Raw genomic sequence first — 17,765 nt, forward strand, 5'->3', positions numbered from 1 at the left:
AAGACAGAGAGGAGAAAGAGAGTAAGGAGTGGAGAAAGACAGAAAGAGAGAGTAAGGAGTGGAGAAAGACAGAGAGAGAGTAAGGAGTGGGGACAGAAAGAGAGAGTAAGGAGTGGAGAAAGAGAGAGTAAGGAGTGGAGAAAGAGAAGAAGGAGGAGTAAAAGAGAGTAAGGAGTGGAGAAAGACAGAAAGAGAGTAGAGTGGAGAAAGACAGAAAGAGAGAGTAAGAGTGGAGAAAGACAGAAAGAGAGAGTAAGGAGTGGAGAAAGACAGAAAGAGAGAGTAAGGAGTGGAGAAAGACAGGGGAGAGATTAATGAGTGGAGAAGGACAGAAAGAGAGTAAGGAGTGGAGAAAGACAGAAAGAGAGAGTAAAGTGGAGAAAGACAGAGAGAGAGTAAGGAGTGGAGAAAGACAGAAAGAGATAGTAAGGAGTGGAGAAAGACAGAAAGAGAGAGTAAGGAGTGGAGAAAGAGAGAGTAAGGAGTGGAGAAAGAGAGAGCAAGGAGTGGAGAAAGAGAGAGTAAGGAGTGGAGAAAGACAGAAAGAGAGAGTAAGGAGTGGAGAAAGACAGAAAGAGAGAGTAAGGAGTGGAGAAAGACAGAAAGAGAGAGTAAGGAGTGGAGAAAGACATAAAGAGAGAGTAAGGAGTGGAGAAAGAGAGAAGTGGAGAAAAAGAGAGTAAGGAGTGGGGAAAGACAGAAAGAGAGAGTAAGGAGTGGAGAAAGACAGAGAGAGAGAGTAAGGAGTGGAGAAAGACAGAAAGAGAGAGTAAGGAGTGGAGAAAGACAGAAAGAGAGAGTAAGGAGTGGAGAAAGAGAGAGTAAGGAGTGGAGAAAAAGAGAGTAAGGAGTGGGGAAAGACAGAAAGAGAGAGTAAGGAGTGGAGAAAGACAGAAAGAGAGAGTAAGGAGTGGAGAAAGACAGAGAGAGAGAGTAAGGAGTGGAGAAAGACAGAAAGAGAGAGTAAGGAGTGGAGAAAAGAGAGAGTAAGGAGTGGAGAAAGACAGAGTAAGTAGTGGAGAAAGACAGAAAAAACAGAGTAAGGAGTGGAGAAAGACAGAAAGAGAGAGTAAGGAGTGGAGAAAGACAGAAAGAGAGAGTAAGGAGTGGAGAAAGACAGAAAGAGAGAGTAAGGAGTGGAGAAAGACAGAAAGAGAGAGTAAGGAGTGGAGAAAGACAGAAAGAGAGAGTAAGGAGTGGAGAAAGACAGAGTAAGTAGTGGAGAAAGACAGAGAGAGAAAAACAGAGTAAGGAGTGGAGAAAGACAGAGAGAGAGAGTTATACTACTAATTTAAAATGTACATTGTAGACCCCAATCAATAGAGTTATGTGACACTGTAGACATACACAGTAAAGTAAAAACAAAATCTCCTGGCCAGTACGGGTATCAAACCCACGACCTTCGCGTTATTAGCACAACGCTCTAACCAACTGAGCTAACAGGCCTTGATAATGCTCACTTTACGGATTACAGACAGAAAGAGAGAGTAAGCAGTGGAGAAAGACAGAAAGAGAGAGTAAGGAGTGGAGAAAGACAGAAAGAGAGAGTAAGGAGTGGAGAAAGACAGGGAGAGAGATTAATGAGTGGAGAAGGACAGAAAGAGAGAGTAAGGAGTGGAGAAAGACAGAAAGAGAGAGTAAGGAGTGGAGAAAGACAGAGAGAGAGAGTAAGGAGTGGAGAAAGACAGAAAGAGAGAGTAAGGAGTGGAGAAAGACAGAAAGAGAGAGTAAGGAGTGGAGAAAGAGAGAGTAAGGAGTGGAGAAAGAGAGAGTAAGGAGTGGAGAAAGACAGAAAGAGAGAGTAAGGAGTGGAGAAAGACAGAAAGAGAGAGTAAGGAGTGGAGAAAGACAGAAAGAGAGAGTAAGGAGTGGAGAAAGACAGAAAGAGAGAGTAAGGAGTGGAGAAAGACAGAAAGAGAGAGTAAGGAGTGGAGAAAGACAGAGTAAGTAGTGGAGAAAGACAAGAGAGAAAAAAGAGTAAGGAGTGGAGAAAGACAGAGAGAGTTATACTACTAGAGAGAGTAAGGAGTGGAGAAAGACAGAGTAAGTAGTGGAGAAAGACAGAGAGAAAAACAGAGTGAGGAGTGGAGAAAGACAGAAAGAGAGTAAGGAGAGTAAGGAGTGGAGAAAAGAGAGAGTAAGGAGTGGAGAAAGACATAAAAGAGAGAGTAGTGGAGTAGTAAGGAGTGGAGAAAGACAGAAAGAGAGAGTAAGGAGTGGAGAAAGACAGAAAGAGAGAGTAAGGAGTGGAGAAAGACAGAGAGAGAGAGTAAGGAGTGGAGAAAGACAGAAAGAGAGTAAGGAGTGGAGAAGACAGAAAAAGAGAGTAAGGAGTGGAGAAAGACATAAGAGAGAGAGTGGAGAAAGACAGAAAGAGAGAGTAAGGAGTGGAGAAAGACAGAGAGAGAGTAAGACATGAGTGGAGAAAGAGAGAGTAAGGAGTGGAGAAAGACAGAGAGAAAAACAGAGTAAGGAGTGGAGAAAGACAGAGAGAGAGAGTTATACTACTAATTTAAAATGTACATTGTAGACCCCAATCAATAGAGTTATGTGACACTGTAGACATACACAGTAAAGTAAAAACAAAATCTCCTGGCCAGTACGGGTAGAACCCGCGACGCGTTATTAGCAGAGCTCTAACCAACTGAGCTAACCGGCCTTGATAATGCTCACTTTACGGATTACAGACAGAAAGAGAGAGTAAGCAGTGGAGAAAGACAGAAAAGAGAGAGAGTAAGGAGTGGAGAAAGACAGAAAGAGAGAGTAAGGAGTGGAGAAAGACAGAAAGAGAGAGTAAGGAGTGGAGAAAGGAGAGTAAAAGAGACAGAGTGGAGAAAGACAGAAAGAGAGTAAGGAAAGACAGAAAGAGAGAGTAAAGTGGAGAAAGACAGAAAGAGAGAGTAAGGAGTGGAGAAAGACAGAAAGAGAGAGTAAGGAGTGGAGAAAGACAGAAAGAGAGAGTAAGGAGTGGAGAAAGACAGAAAGAGAGAGTAAGAAAAAAGTGAGGGAGTGGAGAAAGACAGAGACAGAGTAAGGTAGTGGAGAAAGACAGAAGAGAGAGTAAGGAGTGGAGAAAGACAGAGAGAGAGAGGAGTGGAGATAGACTAGAGAGAGTAAGGAGTGGAGAAAGACAGAGTAAGTAGTGGAGAAAGACAGAGAGAGAAAACAGAGTGAGGAGTGGAGAAAGACAGTAAGGAGTGGAGAAAGACAGAAAGAGAGAGTAAGGAGTGGAGAAAGACAGAAAGAGAGAGAGAGTAAGGAGTGGGAAAGACAGAAAGAGAGAGTAAGGAGTGGAGAAAGAAAGAGAGAGTAAGGAGTGGAGAAAGACAGAAAAGAGAGTAAGGAGTGGAGAAAGACAGAAGAGAGAGTAAGGAGTGGAGAAAGACAGAGAGAGAGTAAGGAGAGGAGAAAGACAGAGTAAGTAGTGGAGAAAGACAGAGAGAGAAAAACAGAGTAAGGAGTGGAGAAAGACAGAGAGAGAGAGTTATACTACTAATTTAAAATGTACATTGTAGACCCCAATCAATAGAGTTATGTGACACTGTAGACATACACAGTAAAGTAAAAACAAAATCTCCTGGCCAGTACGGGTATCGAACCCGCGACCTTCGCGTTATTAGCACGACGCTCTAACCAACTGAGCTAACCGGCCTTGATAATGCTCACTTTACGGATTACAGACAGAAAGAGAGAGTAAGCAGTGGAGAAAGACAGAAAGAGAGAGTAAGGAGTGGAGAAAGACAGAAAGAGAGAGTAAGGAGTGGAGAAAGACAGGGAGAGAGATTAATGAGTGGAGAAGGACAGAAAGAGAGAGTAAGGAGTGGAGAAAGACAGAAAGAGAGAGTAAGGAGTGGAGAAAGACAGAGAGAGAGAGTAAGGAGTGGAGAAAGACAGAAAGAGAGAGTAAGGAGTGGAGAAAGACAGAAAGAGAGAGTAAGGAGAAAGAGAGAAAGAGTGGAGAAAGAGAGAGTAAGGAGTGGAGAAAGACAGAAAGAGAGAGTAAGGAGTGGAGAAAGACAGAAGAGAGAGTAAGGAGTGGAGAAAGACAGAAAGAGAGAGTAAGGAGTGGAGAAAGACAGAAAGAGAGAGTAAGGAGTGGAGAAAGACAGAAAGAGAGAGTAAGGAGTGGAGAAAGACAGAGTAAGTAGTGGAGAAAGACAGAGAGAGAAAAAAAGAGTAAGGAGTGGAGAAAGACAGAGAGAGAGAGTTAGACTACTAGAGAGAGTAAGGAGTGGAGAAAGACAGAGTATTAGTGGAGAAAGTAGAGAGAAAAACAGAGTGAGGAGTGGAGAAAGACAGAGGAGAGTAAGGGACAGAAAGAGAGAGTAAGGAGTGGAGAAAGACAGAAGAGAGAGTAAGGAGTGGGGAAAGACAGAAAAGAGAGAGTAAGAGAGAGTAAGGAGTGGAGAAAGACAGAAAGAGAGAGTAAGGAGTGGAGAAAGACAGAAAGAGAGAGTAAGGAGTGGAGAAAGACAGAAAGAGAGTAAGGAGTGGAGAAAGACAGAGTAAGTAGTGGAGAAAGACAGAGAGAGAAAACAGAGTAAGGAGTGGAGAAAGACAGAGAGAGAGAGTTATACTACTAATTTAAAATGTACATTGTAGACCCCAATCAATAGAGTTATGTGACACTGTAGACATACACAGTAAAGTAAAAACAAAATCTCCTGGCCAGTACGGGTATCGAACCCGCGACCTTCACGATTATTAGCACGACGCTCTAACCAACTGAGCTAACCGGCCTTGATAATGCTCACTTTACGGATTACAGACAGAAAGAGAGAGTAAGCAGTGGAGAAAGACAGAAAGAGAGAGTAAGGAGTGGAGAAAGACAGAAAGAGAGAGTAAGGAGTGGAGAAAGACAGGGAGAGAGATTAATGAGTGGAGAAGGACAGAAAGAGAGAGTAAGGAGTGGAGAAAGACAGAAAGAGAGAGTAAGGAGTGGAGAAAGACAGAAAGAGAGAGTAAGGAGTGGAGAAAGACAGAAAGAGAGAGTAAGGAGTGGAGAAAGACAGAGAAGAGTGGAGAAAGGAGTGGAGAAAAAGAGAGTAAGGAGTGGGAGAAAGAGAGAGTAAGGAGTGGAGAAAGACAGAAAGAGAGAGTAAGGAGTGGAGAAAGACAGAAAGAGAGAAAAAGTAAGGAGTGGAGAAAGACAGAAAGAGAGAGTAAGGAGTGGAGAAAGACAGAAAGAGAGAGTAAGGAGTGGAGAAAGACAGAAAGAGAGAGTAAGGGAGTGGAGAAAGACAGAGTAAGTAGTGGAGAAAGACAGAGAGAAAAAAGAGTAAGGAGTGGAGAAAGACAGAGAGAGAGAGTTATACTACTAGAGGAGTGGGAGTGGAGAAAGACAGAGTAAGTAGTGGAGAAAGACAGAGAGAGAAAACAGAGTGAGGAGTGGAGAAAGACAGAGAGAGAGTAAGGAGTGGAGAAAGACAGAAAGAGAGAGTAAGGAGTGGAGAAAGACAGAGAGAGAGAGTAAGGAGTGGGAAAGACAGAAAAGAGAGTAAGGGAGTGGAGAGTGGAGAAAGAAGAGTAAGGAGTGGAGAAAGACAGAAAGAGAGAGTAAGAGTGGAGAAAGACAGAAAGAGAGAGTAAGGAGTGGAGAAAGACAGAGAGAGAGAGTAAGGAGAGGAGAAAGACAGAGTAAGTAGTGGAGAAAGACAGAGAGAGAGAGTTATACTACTAATTTAAAATGTACATTGTAGACCCCAATCAATAGAGTTATGTGACACTGTAGACATACACAGTAAAGTAAAAACAAAATCTCCTGGCCAGTACGGGTATCGAACCCGCGACCTTCGCGTTATTAGCACGACGCTCTAACCAACTGAGCTAACCGGCCTTGATAATGCTCACTTTACGGATTACAGACAGAAAGAGAGAGTAAGCAGTGGAGAAAGACAGAAAGAGAGAGTAAGGAGTGGAGAAAGACAGAAAGAGAGAGTAAGGAGTGGAGAAAGACAGGGAGAGAGATTAATGAGTGGAGAAGGACAGAAAGAGAGAGTAAGGAGTGGAGAAAGACAGAAAGAGAGAGTAAGGAGTGGAGAAAGACAGAGAGAGAGAGTAAGGAGTGGAGAAAGACAGAAAGAGAGAGTAAGGAGTGGAGAAAGACAGAAAGAGAGTGGAGAAAGGAGAAGGAGTGGAGAAAGAGAGAGTAAGGAGTGGAGAAAGACAGAAGAGAGAGAGTAAGGAGTGGAGAAAGACAGAAAGAGAGAGTAAGGAGTGGAGAAAGACAGAAAGAGAGAGTAAGGAGTGGAGAAAGACAGAAAGAGAGAGTAAGGAGTGGAGAAAGACAGAAAGAGAGAGTAAGGAGTGGAGAAAGACAGAAAGAGAGAGTAAGGAGTGGAGAAAGACAGAGTAAGTAGTGGAGAAAGACAGAGAGAGAAAAAAAGAGTAAGGAGTGGAGAAAGACAGAGAGAGAGAGTTATACTACTAGAGAGAGTAAGGAGTGGAGAAAGACAGAGTAAGTAGTGGAGAAAGACAGAGAGAGAAAAACAGAGTGAGGAGTGGAGAAAGACAGAGAGAGAGTAAGGAGTGGAGAAAGACAGAAAGAGAGAGTAAGGAGTGGAGAAAGACAGAGAGAGAGAGTAAGGAGTGGGGAAAGACAGAAAGAGAGAGTAAGGAGTGGAGAAAGAGAGAGTAAGGAGTGGAGAAAGACAGAAAGAGAGAGTAAGGAGTGGAGAAAGACAGAAAGAGAGAGTAAGGAGTGGAGAAAGACAGAGAGAGAGAGTAAGGAGAGGAGAAAGACAGAGTAAGTAGTGGAGAAAGACAGAGAGAGAAAAACAGAGTAAGGAGTGGAGAAAGACAGAGAGAGAGAGTTATACTACTAATTTAAAATGTACATTGTAGACCCCAATCAATAGAGTTATGTGACACTGTAGACATACACAGTAAAGTAAAAACAAAATCTCCTGGCCAGTACGGGTATCGAACCCGCGACCTTCGCGTTATTAGCACAACGCTCTAACCAACTGAGCTAACCGGCCTTGATAATGCTCACTTTACGGATTACAGACAGAAAGAGAGAGTAAGCAGTGGAGAAAGACAGAAAGAGAGAGTAAGGAGTGGAGAAAGACAGAAAGAGAGAGTAAGGAGTGGAGAAAGACAGAAAGAGAGAGATTAAGGAGTGGAGAAAGACAGAAAGAGAGAGTAAGGAGTGGAGAAAGACAGAAAGAGAGAGTAAGGAGTGGAGAAAGACAGAAAGAGAGAGTAAGGAGTGGAGAAAGACAGAAAGAGAGAGTAAGGAGTGGAGAAAGACAGAAAGAGAGAGTAAGGAGTGGAGAAAGACAGAGAGAGAGTAAGGAGTGGAGAAAGAGAGAGTAAGGAGTGGAGAAAGACAGAAAGAGAGAGTAAGGAGTGGAGAAAGACAGAAAGAGAGAGTAAGGAGTGGAGAAAGACAGAAAGAGAGAGAGTGGAGAAAGACAGAAAGAGAGAGTAAGGAGTGGAGAAAGAAGAAAGAGAGAGTAAGGAGTGGAGAAAGACAGAGTAAGTAGTGGAGAAAGACAAGAGAGAAAAGAGAGTAAGGAGTGGAGAAAGACAGAAAGAGAGAGTTATGGAGAAAGACAGAAAGAGAGAGTAAGGAGTGGAGAAAGACAGAAAGAGAGAGTAAGGAGTGGAGAAAGACAGAAAGAGAGAGTAAGGAGTGGAGAAAGACAGAGAGAGAGTAAGGAGTGGAGAAAGACAGAAAGAGAGAGTAAGGAGTGGAGAAAGACAGAAAGAGAGAGTAAGGAGTGGAGAAAGACAGAAAGAGAGAGTAAGGAGTGGAGAAAGACAGAAAGAGAGAGTAAGGAGTGGAGAAAGACAGAAAGAGAGAGTAGTGGAGTGGAGAAGGACAGAAAGAGAGAGTAAGGAGTGGAGAAAGACAGAGAGAGAGTATAGTGGAGAAAGACAGAGAGAGTAAGGAGTGGAGAAAGACAGAGTAAGGAGTGGAGAAAGACAGAGAGAGAAAAGTAAAGGAGTGGAGAAAGACAGAGAGAGATAAGGAGTGGAGAAAGACAGAAAGAGAGAGTAAGGAGTGGAGAAAGACAGAGAGAGAGAGTAAGGAGTGGGAAAGACAGAAAGAGAGAGTAAGGAGTGGAGAAAGAGAGAAGGAGTGGAGAAAGAGAGTAAGGAGTGGAGAAAGAGAGAGTAAGGAGTGGAGAAAGACAGAAAGAGAGAGTAAGGAGTGGAGAAAGACAGAAAGAGAGAGTAGGAGTGGAGAAAGACAGAAAGAGAGAGTAAGGAGTGGAGAAAGACAGAAAGAGAGAGTAAGGAGTGGAGAAAGACAAGAGAGAGTAAGGAGGAGAGAAAGACAGAGTAAGTAGTGGAGAAAGACAGAGAGAGAAAAAAGAGTAAGGAGTGGAGAAAGACAGAGAGAGAGAGTTATACTACTAATTTAAAATGTACATTGTAGACCCCAATCAATAGAGTTATGTGACACTGTAGACATACACAGTAAAGTAAAAACAAATTCTCCTGGCCAGTACGGGTATCGAACCCGCGACCTTCGCGTTATTAGCACGACGCTCTAACCAACTGAGCTAACCGGCCTTGATAATGCTCACTTTACGGATTACAGACAGAAAGAGAGAGTAAGGAGTGGAGAAAGACAGAAGAGAGAGTAAGGAGTGGAGAAAGACAGAAGAGAGAGTAAGGAGTGGAGAAAGACAGAAAGAGAGAGTAAGGAGTGGAGAAAGACAGAAGAGAGAGTAGGAGTGGAGAAAAGAGAGTATGGAGTGAGGAAAGAGAGTAAGGAGTGGGAAAGAAAGACAGTGGAGAAAGACAGAAAGAGAGTAAGGAGTGGAGAAAGACAGAAAGAGAGAGTAAGGAGTGGAGAAAGACAGAAAGAGAGAGTAGTGGAGAAAGACAGAAGAGAGAGTAAGGAGTGGAGAAAGAAAGAGAGAGTAATGAGTGGAGAAAGACAGAGTAAGGAGTGGAGAAAGACAGAGAGAGTAAGGAGTGGAGAAAGACAGAGAGAGAGTAGGAGTGGAGAAAGACAGAAAAAGAGAGTAAGGAGTGGAGAAAGACAGAAAGAGAGAGTAAGGAGTGGAGAAAGACAGAGAGCGAGAAGGAGAAAAAAGTAAGGAGTGGAGAAAGACAAAGTGGAGAAAGAGAGTAAGGAGTGGAGAAAGACAGAGTAATGAGTGGAGAAAGACAGAGATAAGGAGTGGAGAAAGACAGAAAGAGAGAGTAAGGAGTGGAGAAAGACAGAGAGAGAGAGTTAAGGAGTGGAGAAAGACAGAAAGAGAGAGTAAGGAGTGGAGAAAGACAGAAAGAGAGAGTAAGGAGTGGAGAAAGACAGAGAAAGTGGAGTGGAGAAAGACAGAAAACAGAGTAAGGAGTGGAGAAAGACAGAGAGAGAGTAAGGAGTGGAGAAAGACAGAAGTAAGGAGTGGAGTAGACCAGAGAGTGGAGAAAGAGACAGAGTGGAGAAAGAGAGAGTAAGGAGTGGAGAAAGACAGAAAGAGAGAGTGGAGTGGAGAAAGACAGAAAAGAGAGTAAGGAGTGGAGAAAGACAGAAAGAGAGAGTAAGGAGTGGAGAAAGAGGAGAAGATTAAGAGTGGAGAAAGACAGAAGAGAGAGTAAGGAGTGGAGAAAGACAGAAAGAGAGAGTAAGGAGTGGAGAAAGACAGAGTAAGGAGTGGAGAAAGACAGAGAGAGAAAACAGAGTAAGGAGTGGAGAAAGACAGAAGAGAGAGTAAGGAGTGGAGAAAGACAGAGAGAGAGAGTTATACTACTAATTTAAAATGTACATTGTAGACCCCAATCAATAGAGTTATGTGACACTGTAGACATACACAGTAAAGTAAAAACAAATCTCCTGGCCAGTACGGGTAGAAAACACGACCTTCGCGTTATTAGCACGAACGCTCTAACCAACTGAGCTAAGGAGCCTTGATAATGCTCACTTTACGGATTAGAGACAGAAAGAGAGAGTAAGGAGTGGAGAAAGACAGAAAGAGAGAGTAAGGAGTGGAGAAAGACAGAAAGAGAGAGTAAGGAGTGGAGAAAGACATAAAGAGAGAGTAAGGAGTGGAGAAAGACAGAAAAGAGAGTAAGGAGTGGAGAAAGACAGAGAGAGAGAGAGTAAGGAGTGGAGAAAGACAGAAAGAGAGTAAGGAGTAGAGACAGAAAGAGAGAGTAAGGAGTGAGGAAAGACAGTAAGCACAATTTGGAGAGAGAGAGTAAGGAGTGGAGAAAGACAGAAAGAGAGAGTAAGGAGTGGAGAAAGACAGAGTAAGGAGTGGAGAAAGACAGAGAGAGAGTAAGGAGTGGAGAAAGACAGAAAGAGAGAGTAAGGAGTGGAGAAAGACAGAAGAGAGAGTAAGGAGTGGAGAAAGACAGAAAGAGAGAGTAAGGAGTGGAGAAAGACAGAAAGAGATAGTATGAGTGGAGAAAGACAGAAAGAGAGAGTAAGGAGTGGAGAAAGAGAGAGAGAGTAAGGAGTGGAGAAAGACAGAAGGAGAGAGAGTAAGGAGTGGAGAAAGACAGAAAGAGAGAGTAAGGAGTGGAGAAAGACAGAAAGAGAGAGTAAGGAGTGGAGAAAGACAGAAAGAGAGAGTAAGGAGTGGAGAAAGACAAGAGAGAGTAAAGTGGAGAAGGACAGAAAGAGAGAGTAAGGAGTGGAGAAAGACAGAAAGAGAGAGAGTAAGGAGTGGAGAAAGACAGAAAAGAGAGTAAGGAGTGGAGAAAGACAGAAAGAGAGAGAGAGTGGAGAAAGACAGAAAGAGAGAGTAAAGGAGAAAGACAGGAGAGAGGAGTGGAGAAAGACAGAAAAGAGAGAGTAAGGAGTGGAGAAAGACAGAAAGAGAGTAAAGGAGTGGAGAAAGACAGAAAGAAGAGTAAGGAGTGGAGAAAGACAGAGAGAGAGTAAGGAGTGGAGAAAGACAGAAAGAGAGAGTAAGGAGTGGAGAAAGACAGAAAGAGAGAGTAAGGAGTGGAGAAGAGAGAGTGAGTGGAGAAAGAGAGAGTAAAGGAGTGGAGAAAGACAGAGTAAGGAGTGGAGAAAGACATAAAGAGAGAGTAAGGAGTGGAGAAAGACATAAAGAGAGAGTAAGGAGTGGGAGAAAGACAGAAAGAGAGAGTAAGGAGTGGAGAAAGACAGAAAGAGAGAGTAAGGAGTGGAGAAAGACAGAAAGAGAGAGTAAGGAGTGGAGAAAGACAGAAAGAGAGAGTAAGGAGTGGAGAAAGACATAAAGAGAGAGTAAGAGTGGAGAAAGACAGAGAGAGAGAGTAAGGAGTGGAGAAAGACAGAGTAAGTAGTGGAGAAAGACAGAGAGAGAAAAAAGAGTAAGGAGTGGAGAAAGACAGAGAGATTTATACTACTAATTTAAAATGTACATTGTAGACCCCAATCAATAGAGTTATGTGACACTGTAGACATACACAGTAAAGTAAAAACAAATTCTCCTGGCCAGTACGGGTATCGAACCCACAAACTTCGCGCATAGCACGACGCTCTAACCAACTGAGCTAACCAGCCTTGATAATGCTCACTTTACGGATTACAGACAGAAAGAGAGAGTAAGGAGTGGAGAAAGACAGAAAGAGAGAGAGTAAGGAGTGGAGAAAGACAGAGAGAGAGAGTAAGGAGTGGAGAAAGACATAAAGAGAGAGTAAGGAGTGGAGAAAGACAGAGAGAGAGTAGGAGTGGAGAAAAGACAGTGGGAGAAAAAGAGAGTATGGAGTGAGGAAAGAGAGAGTGGAGAAAGACAGTGGAGAAAGACAGAAGAGAGTAAGGAGTGGAGTAAAAGAAAGACAGAAAAGAGAGAGTAAGGAGTGGAGAAAGACAGAAAGAGAGAGTAAGGAGTGGGAAAGACAGGGAGAGAGATTAATGAGTGGAGAAGGACAGAGAGAGAGTAAGGAGTGGAGAAAGACAGAAAAAGAGAGAGTGGAGAAAAGACAGAGAAGTAAGGAGTGGAGAAAGACAGAGAGAGAGTAAGGAGTGAGAAAGACAGAAAGAGATAGTAAGGAGTGGAGAAAGACAGAAAGAGAGAGTAAGGAGTGGAGAAGAGTAAGGAGTGGAGAAGAGAGCAAGAGTAAGTAGGAGTGGAGAAAGACCGAAAGAGAGTAGTGGAGAAAGACAGAAAGAGTAGTGGAGAAAGACAGAAAGAGAGAGTAAGGAGTGGAGAAAGACAGGGAGAGAGATTAAGAGTGGAGAAGGAGAAAACAGAGTAAGGAGTGGAGAAAGACAGAGAGAGAGTAAGTGTGGAGAAAGACAAGAGAGAGTAAGGAGTGGAGAAAGACAGAAAGAGAGAGTAAGGAGTGAAAGACAGAAAGAGAGAGTAAGGAGTGAAAGAAGAGAGTAAGGAGTGGAGAAAGAGAGAGTGGAAAAGAGAGCAAGGAGTGGAGAAAGACAGAAAGAGAGAGTAAGGAGTGGAGAAAGACAGAGTAAGGAGTGGAGAAAGACAGAAAGAGAGAGTAAGGAGTGGAGAAAGACAGAAAGAGAGAGTAATGAGTGGAGAAAGACAGAGAGAGAGTAAGGAGTGGAGAAAGACAGAGAAGTAGAGTGGAGTAGTGAGTGGAGAAAACAGAGAGAGAGAAAGACAGAAAGAGAGAGTAAGGAGTGGAGAAAGACAGAGAGAGAGAGTTATACTACTAATTTAAAATGTACATTGTAGACCCCAATCAATAGAGTTATGTGACACTGTAGACATACACAGTAAAGTTTTAAAAAAATCTCCTGGCCAGTACGGGTATCAAACACGCGACCTTCGCGTTATTAGCACGTCGCTCTAACCAACTGAGCTAACCAGCCTTGATAATGCTCACTTTACGGATTAGAGACAGAAAGAGTGAGTAAGGAGTGGAGAAAGACAGAAAGAGAGAGTAAGGAGTGGAGAAAGACAGAAAGAGAGAGTAAGGAGTGGAGAAAGACATAAAGAGAGTAGGAGTGGAGAAAGACAGAGAGAGAGTAAAGTGGAGAAAGAGAAGAGAGAGTAAGGAGTGGAGAAAGACAGAAGAGAGAGTAAGGAGTGGAGAAAAGACAGAAAGAGAGAGAAAGGAGTGGAGAAAGACAGAGAGGAGAGAGTAATGAGTGGAGAAAGACAGAAAAGAGAGAGTAAGGAGTGGAGAAAGACAGAAAGAGAGAGTGAGGGGAGTGGAGAAAGACAGAGAGAGAGTAAGGAGTGGAGAAAGACAGAAAGAGAGAGTATGAGTTAGATGAGTAAGGAGTGGAGAAAGACAGAAAGAGAGTAAGGAGTGGAGAAAGAGAGAGAGTAAAGGAGTGGAGAAAGAGAGAGTAAGGAGTGGAGAAAAAGACAGGAGTGGAGAAGACAGACAGAGAGTAAGGAGTGGAGAAAGACAGAAAGAGATAGTAAGGAGTGGAGAAAGACAGAAAGAGAGAGTAAGGGAGTGGAGAAAGAGAGTAAGGAGTGGAGAAAGACAGTAAAGAGAGAGAGTAAGACAGAAAGAGATAGTGGAGAAAGACAGAAAGAGAGAGTAAGGAGTGGAGAAAGACAGGGAGAGTAAGAGTTAATGAGTGGAGAAGGACAGAAAGAGAGAGAGTAAGGAGTGGAGAAAGACAGAAAGAGAGAGTAAGGAGTGGAGAAAGACAGAGAGAGAGTAAGGAGTGGAGAAAGACAGAAAGAGAGAGTGGAGAAAGACAGAAAGAGGAGTAGGAGAGAAAGACAGAAAGAGAGTAGTAAGGAGTGGAGAAAGGAGAAAGAAAGAGAGAAGGAGTGGGGAAAGACAGAAAGAGAGAGTAAAGAGTGGAGAAAGACAGAAAGAAGAGTAAGGAGTGGAGAAAGACAGAAAGAGAGAGTAGTGGAGGAGGAGAAAGTACAGGAGAGAGAGTAAGGAGTGGAGAAAGACACAGAAAGAGAGAGTAAGGAGTGGAGAAAGACAGAAAGAGAGAGTAAGTGGAGAAAAGAGAGTAAGGAGTGGAGAAAGAGAGAGTAAGGAGTGGAGAAAGACAGAAAGAGAGAGTAGGAGTGGAGAAAGACAGAGAAAGAAGAGTAAGGAGTGGAGAAAGACAGAGAGAGAGAGTAAGGGGTAAGGAGTGGAAAGACTACTAGAGAGAGTAGGAGTGGATAAAGAAGACAGAGAGAGAGTAATGAGTGGAGAAAGACAGAGAGAGAAAAACGAGAGTAAGGAGTGGAGAAAGACAGAGAAGAGAGTAAGGAGTGGAGAAAGACAGAGAAAGAGAGAGTAAGGAGTGGAGAAAGACAGAAAGAGAGAGTAAGGAGTGGAGAAAGAGAAAGAGAGAGTAAGGACTGGAGAAAGAAGAGAGAGAGTAAGGTGGAGAAAGAGAGAGTTGAGTGGAAGACTAGAGAGAGTAAGGAGTGGAGAAAGACAGAAAGAGAGTAAGTAGTGGAGAAAGACAGAGAGAGTGGAGAAAGACAGAAAGAGATAGTAAGGAGTGGAGAAAGACAGAAAAGAGGAGTAAGGAGAGAGAGAGTAAGGAGTGGAGAAAGACAGAGCAAAGAGAGAGAGTAAGGAGTGGGAGAAAGACAGGAGTGGAGAAAGAGAGAGAGTAAGAGTGGAGAAAGACAGAAGAGAGAGTAAGGAGTGGAGAAAGACATAAAGAGAGAGTAAGGAGTGGAGAAAAGACAGTGGAGAGAGAGTAAGGAGTGGAGAAAGACAGAAAGAGAGTAAGGAGTGGAGAAAGACAGAGAGAGAGTAAGGAGTGGAGAAAGACAGAAAGAGATAGAGGGTGGAGAAAACAGAGTAAGAGAGTGGAGAAAGACAGAGAGAGAGAGTTATACTACTAAGTGGAGAAAAAGTGTACATTGTAGACCCCAATCAATAGAGTTATGTGACACTGTAGACATACAGAGTAAAGTGGAGAAAACAGAGTAAAGTCCTGGCCAGAGACCGGGTATCGAACAAAAGAAAGAGATAGTCGCGTAGAACGACGCCTAACCAACTGGAGAAAACAGGGGAGAGAGATTAATGAGTGGAGAAGGACAGAAAAGAATACTGGAGGAAGTAGAAAGAGAGACTAAAGGTGTGGAGAAAGACGGATTAGAGACAGAAAGAGACAGTAAGGAGTGGAGAAAGACAGAAAGAGATAGTAAGGAGTGGAGAAAGACAGAAAGAGAGAGTAGGAGTGGGAGAAAGACAGAGGAGAGAGGCGAGTGGAGAAAGACAGAAAGAGTAAGAGTAAGGGAGTGGAGAAAGACAGAGAGAGAGTAAGGAGTGGAGAAAGACAGAAAGAGAGAGTAAGGGAGTGGAGAAAGACAGAAAGAGAGAGTAAGGAGTGGGAAAGACCAGAAAGAGAGAGTAAGGAGTGGAGAAAGACAGAAAGAGAGAGTAAGGAGTGGAGAAAGACAGAGAGAGAGTAGGAGTGGAGAGAAAGACAGAAAGAGAGAGTAAGGGAGTGGAGAAAGACAGAAAGAGACAGTAATGAGTGGAGAAAGACAGAAAGAGAGAGTAAGGAGTGGAAAAGAAGGAGAGAGATTAAGGAGTGGAGACAAAGAGAGAGTAAGTGAGTGGACAGAAAGAGAGAGTAGAGGAGTGGAGAAAGACAGAGTAAGGAGTGGAGAAAGACAGAAAGAGAGAGTAAGGAGTGGAGAAAGACAGAAAGAGAGAGTAAGGAGTGGAGAAAGACAGAAAGAGAGAGTAAGGAGTGGAGAAAGACAGAAAGAGAGAGTAAGGAGTGGAGAAAGACAGAGAGAGATTAATGAGTGGAGACAGAAAGGAGAGTGGAGGAAGAGAAAGAGAGTAAGGTGTGGAGAAAGACAGAGAGAGAGAGTAAGTGAGTGGAGAAAGACAGAGAGAGAGAGTAAGGAGTGGAGAAAGACAGAAAGAGAGAGTAAGGAGTGGAGAAAGACAGAAAGAGAGAGTGGAGAAAGAGGAGTGGTGGGAGAAAGAGAGAGCAAGGAGTGAGGAAAGGGAGTGGAGAAAAGAGAGAGTAAGGGAGTGGAGAAAGACAGAAAGAGAGAGTAAGGAGTGGAGAAAGACAGGGAGAGAGATTAATGAGTGGAGAAGGACAGAAAGAGAGAGAGTGGAGAAAGACAGAGTGGAGAAAGACAGAAAGAGAGAGTAAGGAGTGGAGAAAGACAGAAAGAGAGAGTAAGGAGTGGAGAAAGACAGAGTAAGTAAGTGGAGAAAGACAGAGAGAGAAAAAAGAGTAAGGAGTGGAGAAAGACAGAGAGAGAGAGTTATACTACTAGAGAGAGTAAGGAGTGGATAAAGACAGAAAAGTAAGTAGTGGAGAAAGACAGAGAGAGAAAAACAGAGTGAGTGAGTGGAGAAAGACAGAGAGATAGTAAGGAGTGGAGAAAGACAGAAAGAGAGAGTAAGGAGTGGGAGAAAGTAACAGAAAGAGAGAGCAAGGAGTGAGAAAGAGAGAGAAGAGTGGAGAAAGACAGAAAGAGAGAGTAAGGAGTGGAGAAAGACAGAAAGAGAGAGTAAGGAGTGGAGAAAGACAGAGAGAGAGAGTGGAGAAAGACAGAAAGAGAGTAAAGTGGAGAAAGACAGAAAGAGAGAGTAAGGAGTGGAGAAAGACAGAAAGAGAGAGTAAGGAGTGGAGAAAGAGAGAGTAAGGAGTGGGGAGAAAGAGAGATTAAGGAGTGGAGAAAGACAGAAAGAGAGAGTAAGGAGTGGAGAAAGACAGAAAGAGAGAGTAAGGAGTGGGAAATACAGACAGAAAAAAGAGAGAGACAGAAAGAGAGGAGTGGAGAAAGACAGAAAGAGAGAGTAGAGGAGTGGAGAAAGACAGAAAGAGAGATTAATGAGTGGAGAAAGACAGAGCAAGTAGTGGAGAAAGACAGTGTGGAGAGACAAAAGAGTAAGGAGTGGAGAAAGACAGAGAGAGAGAGTTAGTACTACTAGAGAGAGTAAGAGAGTGGATAAAGACAGAGTAAGTAGTGGAGAAAGACAGTAAGAGAGAAAACAGAGGAGAGTGGAGAAAGACAGAAGAGAGAGTAAGGAGTGGAGAAAGACAGAAAGAGATAGTAAGGAGTGGAGAAAGACAGAAAGAGAGAGTAAGGAGTGGAGAAAGTGGAGAGAGTAAGGAGTGGAGAAAGACAGAAAGAGAGAGTAAGGAGTGGAGAAAGACAGAAAGAGAGAGTAAAGGAGTGGAGAAAGACAGAGAGGAGATTAATGAGTGGAGAAAGACAGAAAGAGAGAGTAAGGAGTGGAGAGGAGGGAGATTAATGAGTGGAAAGGACAGAAAGAGAGAGTAAGGAGTGGAGAAAGAGAGAGTAGGAGTGGAGCAAGAGAGTAAGGAGTGGAGAAAGACAGAAAGAGAGAGTAAGGGAGGAGAAAGACAGAAAGAGATAGTAAGGAGTGGAGAAATACAGAAAGAGAGAGTAAGGAGTGGAGAAAGACAGAAAGAGAGAGTAAGGAGTGGAGAAAGACAGAAAGAGAGAGTAAGGGAGTGGAGAAGGACAGAGTAAGTAGTGGAGAAAGACAGTAAGGTGTGGAGAAACAAAGAGTAAGGAGTGGAGAAAGACAGAGAGAGTAAGGAGTGGATACTACAGAAGAGAGAGTAAGGAGTGGATAAAGACAGAGTAAGTAGTGGAGAGAAAGACAGAGAGAGAAACAGAGTGAGGAAGGAGTGGAGAAAGACAGAGAGAGAGTAAGGAGTGGAGAAAGACAGAAAGAGAGAGTAAGGAGTGGAGAAAGACAGAAAGAGAGAGTAAGGAGTGGAGAAAGAGAGAGTAAGGAGGGAGAAAGACAGAAAGAGAGAGTAAGGAGTGGAGAAAGACAGAAAGAGAGAGTAAGGAGTGGAGAAAGACAGAGAGAGACAGGGGGAAGGATGAGTGGAGAAGGACAGAGTAAGCAGTGGAGAAAGACAGAGATTGGAGAAAACAGAGTAAGGAGTGGAGAAAGACAGAGAGAGATAG

General features: G+C 43.3%; 8 non-coding genes across 8 annotated transcripts; all 8 read right to left on the minus strand.

Annotated features, from left to right (window-relative positions):
- Positions 1 to 1,372: 1,372 nt before the first annotated feature.
- trnai-aau lies at positions 1,373 to 1,446 on the minus strand. Its single transcript has one exon. It is a non-coding gene; the product is annotated as a tRNA-Ile (tRNA).
- Positions 1,447 to 3,578: 2,132 nt separating this feature from the next.
- trnai-aau lies at positions 3,579 to 3,652 on the minus strand. The gene has a single exon. It is a non-coding gene; the product is annotated as a tRNA-Ile (tRNA).
- A 1,013-nt stretch (positions 3,653 to 4,665) lies between these two features.
- trnai-aau lies at positions 4,666 to 4,740 on the minus strand. The gene has a single exon. It is a non-coding gene; the product is annotated as a tRNA-Ile (tRNA).
- Positions 4,741 to 5,762: 1,022 nt separating this feature from the next.
- On the minus strand, positions 5,763 to 5,836 carry trnai-aau. The gene has a single exon. It is a non-coding gene; the product is annotated as a tRNA-Ile (tRNA).
- A 1,070-nt stretch (positions 5,837 to 6,906) lies between these two features.
- On the minus strand, positions 6,907 to 6,980 carry trnai-aau. The gene has a single exon. It is a non-coding gene; the product is annotated as a tRNA-Ile (tRNA).
- Positions 6,981 to 8,449: 1,469 nt separating this feature from the next.
- Positions 8,450 to 8,523, minus strand: trnai-aau. The gene has a single exon. It is a non-coding gene; the product is annotated as a tRNA-Ile (tRNA).
- Positions 8,524 to 11,383: 2,860 nt separating this feature from the next.
- On the minus strand, positions 11,384 to 11,455 carry trnai-uau. Its single transcript has one exon. It is a non-coding gene; the product is annotated as a tRNA-Ile (tRNA).
- Positions 11,456 to 12,656: 1,201 nt separating this feature from the next.
- trnai-aau lies at positions 12,657 to 12,730 on the minus strand. Its single transcript has one exon. It is a non-coding gene; the product is annotated as a tRNA-Ile (tRNA).
- Between the last annotated feature and the right edge of the window lie 5,035 nt (positions 12,731 to 17,765).

This window comes from Oncorhynchus gorbuscha, unplaced genomic scaffold (assembly GCF_021184085.1).
Source record: "Oncorhynchus gorbuscha isolate QuinsamMale2020 ecotype Even-year unplaced genomic scaffold, OgorEven_v1.0 Un_scaffold_4695, whole genome shotgun sequence".
NCBI lineage: Eukaryota > Metazoa > Chordata > Actinopteri > Salmoniformes > Salmonidae > Oncorhynchus > Oncorhynchus gorbuscha.